Source organism: Myodes glareolus, chromosome 21 (genome assembly GCF_982192425.1).
Source record: "Myodes glareolus chromosome 21, mMyoGla1.1, whole genome shotgun sequence".
NCBI lineage: Eukaryota > Metazoa > Chordata > Mammalia > Rodentia > Cricetidae > Myodes > Myodes glareolus.
In genome coordinates, this window is record NC_142046.1 from 44,858,271 (window position 1) to 44,874,778 (window position 16,508).

General features: G+C 36.8%; 1 protein-coding gene and 1 long non-coding RNA gene across 4 annotated transcripts in view; one reads left to right on the forward strand and one right to left on the reverse strand.

Moving 5' to 3' along the window:
• Kcnh7 (potassium voltage-gated channel subfamily H member 7) overlaps positions 1–16,508 on the reverse strand; it is a 433,159-nt gene that overhangs the window by 353,593 nt on the left and 63,058 nt on the right. The window lies entirely within an intron of this gene.
• Positions 11,152–16,508, forward strand: part of LOC125395039 (uncharacterized) — a 31,247-nt gene continuing 25,890 nt past the window's right edge. The window contains exons 1-2 of the long non-coding RNA XR_007230428.3: positions 11,152–11,202; positions 12,924–12,982. This is a non-coding gene — a long non-coding RNA (uncharacterized LOC125395039). The remainder of the gene's footprint in view (positions 11,203–12,923; positions 12,983–16,508) is intronic.

Here is a 16,508-nt window from a genome sequence, read left to right on the forward strand (position 1 = left end):
AAGTGAAATTGGAATGTCACTTTCAAGCAACTCCCAGTAGCCAATCACCAGTGTAGGTGACCATGAGGTAGCTAATGGAGTCTGTGCAGCCAACATCCTTACAGACAGAAGTCCTATGGCCTCTGTATCACAAATAGTAAGGGCACACAAAAATGAATGCTCTTATATTTATCATTGATGTTGTAGCAAATAAAATTGTAAGTCCACTTTGGTAGTGTTAGGTTGAACAGACAAGGCAGGAAGAAAAGCAGAAAGGGAAGGATGGAGGGAAAGGTCATGGATACAGCTGATGATAGAATTCGCGGACAAGGCTCTAGATTCTAATCCCAGCACAACACATAAAATAACCAAGAGAGCAAGGAAAGTTCTAAGACATATTTGAAGCTAGAAATTTTTGAAGTAATGTCAGCTCATTACAAATGAATCGGTAATTAGACTCTAGATGAGATAATGAATATATATCCGCACTAATTGTTCTCAACTTTGCCATTGATGTTTCTGAATTAGGTTTCCAAGGCCAGACTACTAAAAACAAATTCAAAAGAGGCGAGCCTTGAGGAACCAATACATGGTAGCATTGCATACCGTGTTTACTGAAATAGGAGACAATAAAGTACCATATGAGAAAAGTGCATGACTATTTTCATGCTAAGTAATTGTGTGGCATTCAGCAGATAATGACTTAATGCTAAAGTAAGTACAGCCCATGACAGCTGGGCAGGGTATTTATTTATCTTCAGCAACCCATGCTATGACTCGTAAACAAGACAAATCAGTTGGAAACTAAAGCAAGAACTTCACATGCTTCTTTCCACTTTAGAAATACTGTAACATGTTTCTTTCTTTTTTGATTCTTGCATCTTACTTTGTCCTGATGTACATTGTTTATAAAGGAAACCCATGCTCCCAGATCACGATTCCCTAAATATTTAAAATTAGCATTTCATCAAACTCAGATCAAGTCCCGTTTTGTCATTTGGATGACCCTCACAACACAAGTATGTGTGATTTGTTTAGTGTTCAGTCAACAGTACGTCCTGACTTTCATTGTCTAAAGTTTCATATTTACTGTATATGACACAGTACGCACCTCCTTGCTTAGCACTTAAAAATAAACAGATAAGTTGAAAATCTGGTGGAAGTTGAGAAGCAAGAGCTTGTTATTCCTACAGATACAATCACCCCACTGGTTTGTACAGGGAAGGAAAGCGTATTAGGAAGCTGTTTAAGAGACTTCCAGGGAAGGGCTTTAGCACCATGGGATTGTGACTTAAATTATGTGGAGCACCTCTTACACAATTAGCCTGGAAACAAAGTACTTGCTATAGGAAACTTATCCAGGACTTTAGCTCATTGCTTTGATCCTTCCCTTATTCAGTGTCTACTGGTGTCTATTACCATAGTAGTATCTAAGGATAAAAATCTAGCTTTTTGTTTTTATATAAATGAGTGACAAGTAACATGATGGATTAATGGAAAAGAATTTAATAAAGATGTCTTGTGCGTAGTGGGTGTGTGTAGTCATGAATGCAAATCCGTAAGGGCTCTTTTCTTTGAGTGAAGGATAGATTTCATACACTGTTTGTAATCTTCCTCAGTAACTTTTGCTTCCAAATACTTGTTTTTTTTCACTTGTTCATATTTTCTATAATGGAGATGGATAAATATTCCCAAACAACATAAGATTCACAAGGTTCCACGCAAACCTCAACAACAACACTGCAAGGCAGTGAAAAGGTTTACACTACGTGGTATCTCTGAAACTCTCATTTTACAAGAGAAAATTATCAGTATCTACAAGAACGAGCTATGCTTTGATATTACTGTTGGGAGAGCATGAATATTTAGAAAGCAGCACTATTTTATATAAATATTAAGAAGGAAATCATTTCCGAGGGAATGTTCCTTCTTTATTTAGAGTCTTGTATAATAATTCATCATTTTATCCTCCATCATCTAAATATTGATAACACTGGTAACTCTAATAGGCACTGTCCAGAGTACAATACCACCAAAATCTGCTTCCAAATACAAGACAACGAATACATTTTTAAATGGTCAGAATAAATTTATTTTTCCCAGTTAAATTATGAGCAGCATCAATCACTCCCTCCACAGATTCTCTCATGTAAAACAGCTAGATCAAAACTGACAGGGAATAAACATCATTGGCTTAGCTACAAATTCCAGAAAAAAATCAACATATAAATTATTTTTAAAATTAAAGAACCCACTATAAACATAAATATCTGAACATATATGTGATTAAAAATTAAAATGTTTCTTTTAGCCATGAAATTTCAGCATGTTACAAAGGACGATGCATTAAGTTTATGCTTGACAGAATAAATTTACTTTGAATAAGCAACGAGAGCGCAGGCAACATTTTTTGGTTAGCTAACATAATCTTTAAAGCTGTTGTATTTCTAAATTGTTTGACATATATAACCATATAAACACCAAATGGAGCTATAAAAAGAAATCCAAAATATATTAAAATGTCACAGCTCTCACATGAATATTTATGCTGACTTCATTTTATTTGATGTAACTAGGATAGGGAGAAAGGGGCAAGAATATAAGTGGGCCCTAAAGAAATAACAAAATCCAGGGATAATTTTACTCTTCAGAGAACAGTGTAAAAGAAAAAGAAACCTGGACTAGACCTGAATTCAGAGTCAGTAAAGAAAGGAGGTGAAGTTATAAATGTCAAAGCTTCATTAATAGCTGATTTCTGGGACCCCTCAGCGGTTCCCATCCTGCCTAATGCTGTGACTCTTTAATACAATTCCTCATGTTGTGGTGACCCCCACCACAAAATTATTTCATTGCTGTATTGCACCTGTAATTTTGCTATTTTTTGAACCAGAATATGAATACCTGTTATGCACATATCTGATTAGTGACCCCTGTGGGGATTGCGACTCATGAGTTGAAAACCTCCGCGTCTATGTTGCCAAGTCCCACAGCATACATCCCTCTGTATCTTTTTCTGCTAATATTAAAATCCCATTTGCCAGGCATGACAATCTTAGCACTTGAGAAGCAGAGGCAAGTAGACCTCTATGAGTCTAAAGTCTGGTCTATTTGGCAAGTCCCAGGACAGTCAGGACTACATTAAAAACAACAACAACAACAACAACAAAAATCTTATCCTTAAAATAAATACATTAATGAATCAAATTACCTCAATAAATTTCTGATATTAAGTTTAATTGTGAGAATACCTTTTGAATAGAATGAGTTGCCTTCTTTTGATCTTATTCTCCACTACAATCATGCAGCTTTGTGAGTCCAAGGGTTTCAGTTTTTTCACTTCTACAGAGCTGGGGCTGGAGAGAGGACACAGAGGTTAAGAGCACTTTTGCTCTTGCAGAGGACTGGGGTTTGTTCCCAGCACCCATGCAGTGGCTCACAAACATCTGTAACCATAAACCTACGAGAGGTAACACCCTCTTCAGGCCTCAACAGGCACTGCATGAATGTGGTGCACATACATTCATGCTGGCAAAACATGTTTATAGACATAAACAAAATAATCCTAAAATAGTAAATACTGTAAGGTTTCTAACAAGTGGTATTTCCTTTAATACATGGTTCCAAGTTTTTATAAGGTTTGGAGATGCCTCCATTTTTTACACAAGAAAATTCCCACAATAGGTGTTTGTAAAGATAACTGAAGTGTTTACAAGACGCTGTGCTGGCTACAAGGAGGAACTGGGAAGTCTTATTCTCTTTGATGAAGCTGGGTCAGTACCTAACAGAAATTGATTACATATCAGAAAATGTAAGAAGTGAGTGGATTTTACTATATCCTTCTGATGGAGTTCTTCACTTTACTTTTATATCAAATATCCAGTTTCATACTCTTTCTTATCATCTATTTTATTGATGGAGGAGGGTTAACTGTCTATGTGTTACTTTCATTGGTTAATAAAGAAACTGCCTTGGCTTTTGATAGGACAGCAGCTTAGATAGGTGAAGTAGACAGAACAGAATGCTGGGAGGAAGAAGGCAGTGAGGCAGTCGCCATGACTCTCCTCTCCAAGATAGCTGCAGGTTAGAATCCTCCTGGTAAGCCACCACCTCGTGGTGCTACACAGATTATTAGAAATGGGTTAGATCAATATGTAAGAGTTAGCTAATAAGAGGCTACAGATAATGGGCCAAGCAGTGTTTAAAAGAATACAGTTTCTGTGTAATTATTTCAGGGGTAAAGCTAGCTGGGAGGCAGGCGGCGGAAAGTGGCCCACTGCTCCTTCTACATTTTATTAATTAACATCTTGTTTGATCACCTATGTTGTTTTCTTGCTATGCAATAGATAGGTATGACTGAAGTGGGGACTGTGTAAGTAAAGGGGGATAATATTTTCTCTTTCTCGGTCAAGATGTATTCTTTCAGCAGAACATAGTATTTACATTGTGCACAGGTACTGGCCCCATCCCTACTTCTTGGACTCACATTCAGGACCTTGCTTGTGCCAGGCAATGAGCTACACCTGCAGCTGCACATACATTTTGTTATAGGTTTGGATACAAAATGCACCCACAGAGGCTTGAGTATTAAAACCTTGTCTCCCACATGAAACTTTCTATCATTGAAAGGATTGTAATCTTTCTGACCAAATCGGTGGATTTGTCCACTGGAGGATTCACATTTGAGTGGTTTTAGTTTTAGGTACTGGAAACTTCTGGAGAAAGTGCCTGGCTGGAGGATGCAGGTTACTGTGTTATGTTTTTGGAGAGTTTACGTGTGTACAACTGATCTTCAGCCTCTCTCTGTCACACTTTCTGCTTCCTGGATGCTGTGAGGTGAGAAACCTTCCTCTAATTCCCTACTTGACATGATGTTTAGCCTAACAGTAGCTGGATTAGAGACACTGGGGTCAGTCTAAAACATCATCCTTCAAATAACCTTGCCATATGATTTCTATGTAAGCTGCTTTGTCCCATCAACAAAAATCCAAGTAATACCTTGGCATGGAAGACAATTTATGTAAAGTCAAACAACCCAAAGTCTAACTGTGAGGAAGTCCTTCTGCATAAAATTTCATCTAATATGTGAAAATGGAATTTCCTTTAGTTAATCTTCAAGCCCTGCTCTCACCCCTTTGCCATCATACTTTCTTCTCAGAAGGCCAAGTTCCTAACCTTTCTGAAGACTACTCTACTCTCCAAGACAGTTGGATCACTGGAGTACTGCTAGAAGTCCATTCCCTTCCTAGTCATTGCAGCTTGAACGGTTCTCGTCGATACTAATTCTGTTTACATTCCTACCCAATGTCTGAACAAGAGTGTTAAGAAATCAGTCATTTGGGGCAGGCAAGATGAGTAAAGGCATGTGTTCTTCAAGTCCAGTGACCTGAGTCCATTCCTTGGAGCCCATGTAAAGGTGGGAAGACAGACCTCCCCCTGGAAGTTTTCCACTGACCTCTAAGGTATACACTGTGACACACACACTTGAGCACATTCATAAACACACACACACAAACATAACAATATTGAATAAAATAGTTTTTAAAAGGTGTAATTTTTGACTGATTAATAGGCAATTGATTTAGAATGGGATATATGTCGAAACTTAGATATTAAAATAAGAAAGTAAAATTTCTTTCACTAGAAATTTAAACATATAGATATTTGGCAGTTTATCTATAGAGACTTATGATTTCTCTCTCTCTCTCCCTCTCTCTCTCTCCCTCTCTCTCTCTCCCTCTCTCTCTCTCCCTCTCTCTCTTTCTCACACTTTCTCTCTCTCTCTCTCTGTCTCTTTCTCTCTCTCTCTCTCTCTCTCTCTCTCTCTCTCTCTCTCTCTCTCTCTGTATGTGTGTTCTGTGGGCTTATGCATGTGTCTTACAGACTCACACATGATTTCTGAACAAAAGGAGAATGTTTAATACTTGGTATTTCTGTAGGTATAAAAGAATTAATGATTGATCTTTTAGATTGCTCCTGTTTATAAAGACTTTATGAAGCTCCTCCCAATAACTACAGCATCTTAATCCATCATGGGGCTATAAAATATTTTACCCATATTATATTCCCAGGTATAATGTCTATTTCTTCTTCTAGAGTGAGTAATTGTATAATTCCTATATTTCTCAGCATGTCTAATCATGCCTGCAAGGTATAATTTTGGAAGTGAAATTACTCACTTTAAGGGTATATCCTTTTGAAGTTTCCATACCTATACTTGCAATTGGCCTCAAAGATGTTTTAGCTAGTTGTATTTCTATCAATAATAGATGGATCCCTCCTATACTCTCCTCAGCATCTCTACTAATCATTTACTCTTTTCAACCTGATAAGCAGAAAATAATCTTTTAGTATTCTGAACACTTTTTTCTAACAATTCCAATGTTATTTTAGATGTAAAATTTGCATTTAAAATTCATGGAGTACATTTTAATTATCATTTAAGGTAAATATTTTTGCTACATATGAATGACTACTAGGATGATATTTTTACCATTTATAAATTATTAAGCATTTGTGTGTGTGTGTGTGTGTGTGTGTGTGTGTGTGTGTGTGTGTGTGTAGGTGCATGCGAACATGTATGTGGAAGTCAAAAGGCAACCATATGTGTTCTTCTTTAAGCGATATCAGCTTGTCATTGCTGTTTTTATATGAAGTCCAGGGATGAAACAGATCTGGAACGCTTCATCTATTACATACTAAAACTGTATAAACAAATTAGTACATCTTAAGCCAGTACACTGACTTTTATCTTACATATTGATTGTCATACCTATTTATTTATAAATAGCATCATTTATAAAATATTTAAATATGTTTAACGATTTATAAGCCATTTCCTATGTATTGATTTTTTTTAGTCAAAATTATATCTTTTACATGAACAAATTTTGTACAATTTCGTCAGCCAGTTAGAAAGTCTAATTCCAGATATTGATAAACCTTAAAATCTATACAGTTCCAGCCTCTAAACTTAAAGACAAAATACCATCCTCCAGAAATCTATAGACAAAGAAATCAATTTCAATGGCATATACAATACATGTATCTGTTAGCAAAATACCTAATAACTTTTTATGTTGGTATTTACTGGATAAGATGCACATAAAAATACTTCTTGGGCTTAAATTATTGACTTAAAAAATGTTAGTTCACTAAATTATTGATTTAAGGACTAATTTTGGGGGTGGGAATTATTTGTAAATTGAAGGCTAAATACCCAAAAGGCATATAAAAACTTAAAGACATTACTCTCAACTAATCTAAACACAACTCTTCAGGAACATATGGGCTGGGAAGAGCTCAGCAGGTAAAGAAGCTTTCCTGCCAAGGCTTGCAACCTCACAACCCGACTTTGACCTTTGAAACCCCATATAGTAAAGGAGCGAATCCACTCCCATAAAGTTAAGTATTTTCTGACATCAACATATGTGCTGTGGAATACAAGTAAACATGTGCACCAAGAGAAATACACACACAAAACATTTTAAGTACATCTGATGGAGGAGGGTTATCTGTCTATTGTGTTATTTTCATTGGTCAATAAAGAGACTGCCTTGGCCCCTTGATAGGACAGAAAATTAGGTAGGTGGAGTAAACAGAACAGAATGCTGGGAAGAGGGCTATGAGCCAGACGCCATGGAGCCAGCCACCAGGTCAGACATGCTGAATCTTTTCCGGTAAGCCACCACCTCGTGGTGCTACACAGATTATTAGAAATGGGTTAATATCAAGATATGAGAGTTAGTCAGTAACTAACTCTCTAGAGATAATGGGCCAGGCAGTGCTTAAATGAATACAATTTGTGTGTTGTTATTTCTGGGACTAAGCTAGTCGTGCGGGAGCTGGGTGAGGTGAAAAGCAGGCCTGCCCGCAGCCCCTCACTACAGATGGCACCCAACGTGGATAACTGAATCCACAGAAAGCTTGAGAAAGCTTGGGAAAGAATAGAGTAAAGCATGTTTTGTTGGTAGCAGCAATTTCTCAGGTCTGCTCTGTTTGCTAGGGGCAAGCAAGCACTCTCATCTAAGGGAGGCTTCCTGACTCAGCTTCAGCTGCAAAACCTTGCAGCTCTTTTAAAAGGTCCTGTTACAAAACACTTAAATGGTGTTGACGAAAAACTGAATGCATGCTTTTCGTTTTTCAGCTGTAACAGGAAAAAAGCTGTGCCATTTTAAAATGCCAGCTTTCTGGGCTGTCCTGCCAGGGAAAACTCTGACTCTTTCAGGCAGGCAATCCGACTGAGTGTGGTCTGTGAGCAGAATGCTGCAGCTTGCTGGCAAGGACCTTGAAACGCCATAGAGTTGTGGCAGTGAACACAGCTCTGGTTGGTACCTCAGCCTTGAGGCTGGAAAGCTAAGGAATGGGCTAATACCTTTAATCCCAATGCCCAGGAGGTAGAGGTGGATTGACTTCTGAGACTTCAAGGGGCAGAGGTAGATTGACCTCTGTAACTTCAAGGTGTGGTAGCACACACCTTTAATCCCAATGCCTAGGAGGCAGAGACAGACAGACCTTTGTGAGTTCAATGCGTGTTAGCACACGCCTTTAATCCCAGCACTGGGGAGGCAGAGACAGACAAATCTCTGTGAGTTCAAGGATAGCCTGGTCTACAGAGTTAGTCCAGGACAAAGATATACAGAGAACCTGTCTCTAAAAGTAAAAGTAAAAATAAAAGAAATAGAGGTTAAAATAAAGCTGCATAAAGATGGAAAATACACAGAGAATCTTGATACTGTATGCTATTATGCTCTCTTTGAATTGTTTGAATGCTGAGGAAGGAGCAACAGCTGCTAAAAGATATTTGTTTATAAATGCTGCTGAACTAATCCAAGATAGATATTTTGAAAATACCTTGACTTCAGAATTTGGGTCTAAGAATATGATGCTTTGGAAAGGAGGTCCTTCTTTTGTTTTCACAGAGGATGAGACCCTGTGGATTTCTTCTATCCCAGTATGGTATGATAGACCACGTCCTCCTGAAAGGTTGCTGTGAACACCCTCAAGAAATTACTTCATTCAACTGCCGACTGAGATGAACCTGGCAGACAGGTTATACCATGAAAGACCTGATCAACAGCGCCCCTATAAAGCAGGAAGAAGTTTGGAGAGAAATAACTACGTCCATATTCCCAGATATTGTTTATAAATGTTCTTTTACCTTTAAAGGTGGATAGGATATAGATATGAATAATTTGCTTTGTTATGGATTTTAAGGTCAATTTTGTTATATGTATATATGTTTCTGATCTTGATTGATGTATTGTGATTGTGTAGTTCATTTTAAAAATGTAATGTATAATTAGAAAATATAGGTTGTTAATGGATAATTATCAATAATAGTCAAGCTTGTAGTAATGTTAGTTTGGTTTTCTAGAGGTGCATAGATATATTTCAGATATGCATTTTTCATATCTTTCAAAGACTACAGAACATGGCATTTAATGTTTTAATAACTTAGGACTTTTCATGACAATGAGACACATCTGCTCCTGGCAGCACCAATCTACTTCAAGAGGAAGATGGGCATCGAAGAGGCTTCTTATGGAGTTCGTTAGCCATTTGGGCAAGAAACTGCTCTTGCCTGGACTGTTGTATAAACTGGACACAGAGAACTCGCAGAGAGAGGACTGCTGAACTTGCCTAAAGGTGAGATGATCTTTCGGGGTTCCTGATTCATGAAAGAGTCTACAAGACATTCTGCAGGACACAGAAGATAGTGACTGAACTGCCTTTGAAATTTCCTGCTTCATGGAAATGTCTCTGGATATTATGGGCCTGAAGGCCGAAGATGGGTGCCCTAACGATACAGAGGAACTTTGGGTGACTGTCCAGGCAGCGAGATGTCTCTTTCATTTCTAGAGTTTAGGAAGTTGCTTACTTCTTGTTTACTTAGGTAATATTATATCCTTCTGGAGTCTTTGATGGAGTTGAAGAATGGATAGTCATAGTTATAGTTTTCCATTATTATGATAAAGATATAGTTATAAATATTGTGACTGTAATTCTTGCTTGATAACTGTTTTGTTAGATGTAATTTTACTATGTTAAAGTGAAAGCCTTTCTTTTTTGTTTAAACAGAAAAGGGGGAAATGATGGAGGAGGGTTATCTGTCTATTGTGTTATTTTCATTGGTCAATAAAGAGACTGCCTTGGCCCTTTGATAGGACAGAAAATTAGGTAGGCGGAGTAAACAGAATAGAATGCTGGGAAGAGGGCAATGGGGCAGATGCCATGGAGCCAGCCACTAGGTCAGACATGCTGAATCTTTTCCGGTAAGCCACCACCTCGTGGTGCTACACAGATTATTAGAAATGGGTTAATATCAAGATATGAGAGTTAGTCAGTAACTAACTCTCTAGAGATAATGGGCCAGGCAGTGCTTAAATGAATACAATTTGTGTGTTGTTATTTCTGGGGACTAAGCTAGCCGTGCAGGAGCCGGGTAAGGTGAAAAGCAGGCCTGCCCGCAGCCCCTCACTACATACATCTTTGTAAGAAAATTAAAATAGGAATGAAATGACTGCAACTTTAAAAATTGTTTGACAAGTGGTTTGACATAGGTCTTAATTTGATAGCTAGTTATGTTTTCTTCTATCTGATAAATATACACAAGTGCACACACACACACACACACACACACACACACACACACCAACAACCACAACCATCATGGAACTTTTAGCAGCATACATTAGTCAAAGAGGTAGAAACTGCCCCATTTTCACATGAAACCTGAAAGCTGCCATCTCAATGTTCACAGATGTCCCTGAGAGCCATCTCACGTTGACTTGCAGACCTACTATCAGATATGAAGAAAAGTGAATAGGAAATCTAAAGTTCATAGGGACATCATTATCTCATGAGGGACAGGAGAATAAAGGGAAGTCAGTACACCCAGCAACCAGTCATCTACAAATGTCCAATTCTGCAGTCTTCTCAGAATCTTTGGCCAAGAGCTAGACTTTCAGTTTTAGCAAAGCCGTGACAGCAATGGTCATCCTAGCTCCTATGTGCAGTCAAATCATCCAGTGCCCTTTCTGTGTAAGGGCAGTCGGCTGGTTCACAAAAGGAAGAGAAGCAGGCTTGAAGAGGAGAGACGGGCTAGTGTTAAAGAGAGAGATTTTCAACAGGGTTCTATGGTTGCTATAGAAACAGCTCCTTTTGTTTGTATATACTCAGAACAGCTGCTTCTTTTTGGCTTCTGGTGGCAGGGACACCACAGAGGTAACCGAGAGGGGAAGAAGCATCGCTAACTGACACAGTAACACTTTCCGCAGTCAGAATACTTTTATTTCAACTGGTAGCATGGGTGGGGTCAATGTGGCTTGACAAGGAACTATAAAAGATAAATTCCAACAAGGAAAGGCCAAGGTGTGCTTCAATCTGTCAGAGATGCTGTGCTAATTTGAACAATATACCTCCACTCTTTTGTGCTCTCATGACTTGAAACACTCCATGTTATTACAGCCTCAGATATATGCAAACTCTATTGCCAGCCCTCCCCCAGCAGGTGTTTTTTTTTCCCCACCAAGAGAAAAATACTTCTTACAAATGCACACAAATCTCTCCATACCTTTCCAAGCCCTAATTAATTTCTTTAATTAGAGCCTTTTCTGGCTCCGACCATTTACTAAGTTGAATGGCTGCATAAAAACAAATTTAATGAATACGCATAAACTAATAATCTTCACTGAATTAACACTCCTGTTGCCCACGAACTGGTATTAAAACCAGCTTAATGGAATCTTCAGTAGACCTCACTGGAGAAGGTCATCTCCAAGGAAAAAGCAGAGAAAGCCCATTTGCGAGATAAATTCTCTAACAACCATTTTTTATGCATTTTTGTATATGCAAGCATAGATATATAAAGCACACATGGCACATATATATGTATGTATTATAGATCCATTTGCTTTTCTGTAACACATATAGACCTAAGTAACATGGACTGAAAAACAAACTCGGAGGTTAAAACAATTGAAGCAAAACAGTAAAAACAGCATCTGCAGGAGTAGTCAAATTGCACAATAACCAAACTTAACGATGCAAATTTGTGCAGTAGAAGAGACAGCTGTCCTTATAAACAAATTAATACTGAACATAGGTGTATTAGCATGTTTCTGACCCTCTGGGATTGCACAAAAGTGCACCATGACAGCAAAGTAATGCTTTTCTTTTTATATAGAAATACAGTCATCATTCGTCCAACTGGTAACTTTTAGTCCTCCTATTTGTACTTAAAATCCAGGTAACATTTGGTTGGTTTAATTTGGTAACTGCAGACATTCATACGTCCTACATCTTAAGACTCAGCCATGGCAATTTAACTGGATATTTGCCTAAGATTTCTTATATCAATCAATTCATTTTATCTTTTTTTAATCACATAAAATCTGAGTCAACAAATTTTGATTGGATCAAACTATAAAGAGATTTAGAACAGCATAAATGTTTATGTTGTTAAATAAAAATAAAAATTTCTGAGATTTCATATTGGAGTCTTTCATGTACATATTTACTTACTTGAATATCGACATATTAGAAGCAAATCCTTTCACATTAGTTTCAGTTAAATATCCATTACTAAAACAAGTTTGACAATAACAAGTGTACCCAGTTTTTCAGCTTTTGCCAGCATGGTTTGGAACCTCTTTAGAAGTCAGTTTGTGTAAGACAATGATACCAACACAGTGGGTAAAAAATTAAGATAAGGTATCTAAATTCATATGGAAATTATAAATGTTATATGATTCTGCTATACTAATAAATGAGAAAAATTTTACTTTTTATTTCATGAATTTCCTTTATTCTGACATCACACATTTTCAGCATTATCAATTTTCTGAGCACCATATTTCCAATGTTCCAAATACTCATAACTGAAGTCTCATTGGTTAACACTGATATACTAAATCCAAACTAAAGAATTCACTTCTCTTAAACAGGTAATTTATTGCACTTCTAAAGACATTGCGTTTCTTTCCATGCTGGAACTCCCAGTCTGGTAAGTTTTCCTCATGTCTGAGTCTTTGCTTTCATTCATTACAACTTAGTTGTGTGTGCACCTGAACTTCTGTTCTCATTTCCTATTTCACACTCAAGTTTTGCCGACGTTATCTTGAGTTCTTGCTAAACCACCCACAAATCCCAGGTTTATTTCTCCATCATTCAAGAGACCAGTTCTTCCTCCAGTCCATCCTACAGATCTCCTTAAATATCTGATGGTTTCTGCCTTCCTACTGCACGGGTCACACTTTTCCCAGACCCACAGGGAATTACATGTTCAAAATGCAGCCAACATGCCATTGTAGTCTCCCTTACTTTTAAATATATGCACAGTGTTTTAAAATCTATACTTTGAGAAGCTCATGCACATAACACACAATGTATCTTATAATAACTACCCTCCATCTTACCTTCCAATCCCTCCTGGACCCCCTTCTACTATGCTACTTCCAAAATTAATATCCTTGTTTCAATTTTACTTAATAACTCACTGAGCCCAATTAGTGTTGCCCATATGTGCAGGAACTAGAGTCATTCACTGGTGCACTACCTCTGAGACACACCTCTGAAAGCACCTGACTCTTTCTCCCATGGTAGCCACCAACTGTCAATACCTTCATACCCAGTGGTAGGGCCTCAAACATTTTCCTTATAATTTTGACTTCGCTTTCTACAAGTCTATTGTACCATTTGGCTTCTGCCTTATTTTGTGTCTTTATTTCTGTAATACACTAACCAAAGCCAACTTGGAAGAGGAAAGTATTTTATTTAAGCTTACAGGTTGTAGTCCATCGTGGAAGGAACCCAAGGCCAAAGCTTGAAGAAGAAGCCTTGGAGAAATTCTATGTACTGGCCTGCTTCTAGGCTCTTATTTAGCTTCCTTTCTCCTACTGTCAAGGACTCTGCCCCCCCTCCCCAATGATACCATCCACAGTGTATGGGCCCTTCTATATCAATTAAAAATCAATAAAATATCCCACAAATATGCTCACAGGCCTGTCGATTAGAGCCATATCCTCAAATGAATTTCCCTCTTCCCAAGTTGACAACTGAAGCTGATCATGGTCTCTTCTATATGAAGCTTGTCCCTGTCCCAATTACTCGAGGTCACGTCACAAGGCATTTCTTTCTTGAAGATTTAGTAAATTCGCTTCTTTTGTTCCAAAGTACACCATCTTGGGCACTATTCTGGAAGGTACCTTTAGCCTAGAGATATTCTTAATTTTGTGTATTTTTTGTCTTTGTTAATTTCTAATTATTATTTATTCAACTTGATATTCATAATAGTGTCTGTTAAAAATTAATGCTTATTTTGAGTTGAATTTATATATGCAAATTTAGACATGGCTACTATTATTTCTTACTTATTTATAAAGTAAGTTTGATGGTAAATGTGGGCTCTTTCTTTTCTTACCTTTAACCTAGTCATAATCATATTACTTCATATTATCTCCATTCTAATATTTTATGAACACCGTTAGTTATTGGTATAAAAGTATCTGTTTCACAAATAGAATTTTTGCTAGGGTGCATATAATGGTCAATCACTACTTTTTAAAAATGGGCCAGAATTTTCCTTATTCTTTAAGAAGGTATCTGATCCTAAGAGTGAAGTCTCTGTCTGCCATCCATTGGAGTCACAATCAGATTGTGATGAGAAAAAGAGACGTGAATAAGGAGGATCTGAGTTGATAGTGTTAGGGTCAAACTATTAAATTGGCAATGCTGAAACACCAAATATATTATTATAATCCATTGCCATGACAAAAACTCCATAAATGTAATTTTTAAAATGAAAGAAGTAGGAAGGAAAAAACCCAGGGTTGTAAAAGGCATGTAACAGCCAGTCAGAGCTTTCAACTTGAACCTACATATTCTGTTTTTGGGGAAAAAAAAGTTTTTTTTTCAGCATACAGTTTGTTGCCTATCTGCAATCCTCTGTTTTAAACCTGTCTAGTAATATGAACTCTATCACTGTTTAAATCCATAAAACGCAATAATGCCATGGCTTTTATCCTCCTTTCCTCACTTCACGCAGCATTGTGTATTTCTCCATCTTGGATGGTTTATTACGTCTCCTTTGCTCTTCCATCTGCTCTCATTTTAAAGGATTTGTAAAGCCAAGAGAGCATCACATCCACTCAGAAACGAGTGGGAAACATCCATCTATTTTAAACGTAGCACCTTGAACGTCCCATTTTGATCACACAGACTCCATAGTGGAGACCAATTAAGGCAGTCATTAAACTAAATATAACCTCAATTTTTATATCTCTGGCTTTTTTGATTATTTCTCTCCTTCCCCATATCACTGAATTCGTTGCATTAAATATTCATTTAGTAGGTGCCAAAGCAAGTGAGTTATCGCTCAGTTCGAAAGTGTTATGCAAAGGAATAAAGGGATACAGTGAACTCAGAGAAGACATATGCAGTATTTTCTTCCATAATGAGTAAACCCTCAATGCCTGTTTATAGCCAGGTCAATTCCTCCCCCTGAAGCTTTGTACCAGTATTTTCTGAAGTAACCAGCTGGTAGAAAGTTTCTCCTAACTTGGTTCAGTTTAGTTCCTCTATTTCTCTTATGGATTGTACAAATGCAGTTGTAATTAATATTTATGCTGTATTAGAATCATTCTAGACTAAGCTAAGGTTGTGTTCACCTTAATTAACAATTATCTATAAGCCAACTGTACAGTTTGTGCTTAAATATCAAAGGAAGAGAGTTCATAAGAAGATAATAGGAATTGAAAAACAAAAATGGATCTAAAATTAACACTTCCTTAATCCTATGCTGAGAATTTATGAGATTATGAAATTTTTTCATACACTATCACAGACATATTGATATACATAATTAAAATAATTAAAAAATGATATGTCTAATTGTAATTTCATAAATTATTATATGTAATTTCATAAATTATATTTATAAATTTCATAAATTATTAATAGGTATTTGAAATACACAATTTGTAAAGATATTTTATATTGCAGGGACTTCAAATTTTTTATAAGCAATGAGAAAATTCATCAATAAACATTACATAAAGGCTGTAGGTCAGTGGTTCTTAAGCCATGGTCACGACCCCTTTGGCAAATCTCTATCTCCAAGAAATATTTACATTGTGATTCATAATAGTAGCAAAATTGCAATTTTGAAGTAGCAACAAAAATAAGTTTATGTTTGGGAACCACTACAACGTGAAGGTCTGTGTTAAAGAGTCTTAGCATTAAGAAGATTGAGAACCACTGCTTTAGGTACTGTTTTATACATATACATTATTGTATATATGATAAAAGAGATTGTATACTATATATATATAAAATTTTAACATCAAATCAAAATTTGTGAATATTATAAATCAAAATTGTGAATATTATAATCACAACCTAATATAACTCTAAGTACCATGTCTTAAAGGTGTTATCAGAGGATTTTGTAGCAGGGCAATGTGAACTAAAATTGTTGAGAAACCTGGAAATAAAATTTATTAACTAAAGACTCAGAAGCATTGGCAAGAGGC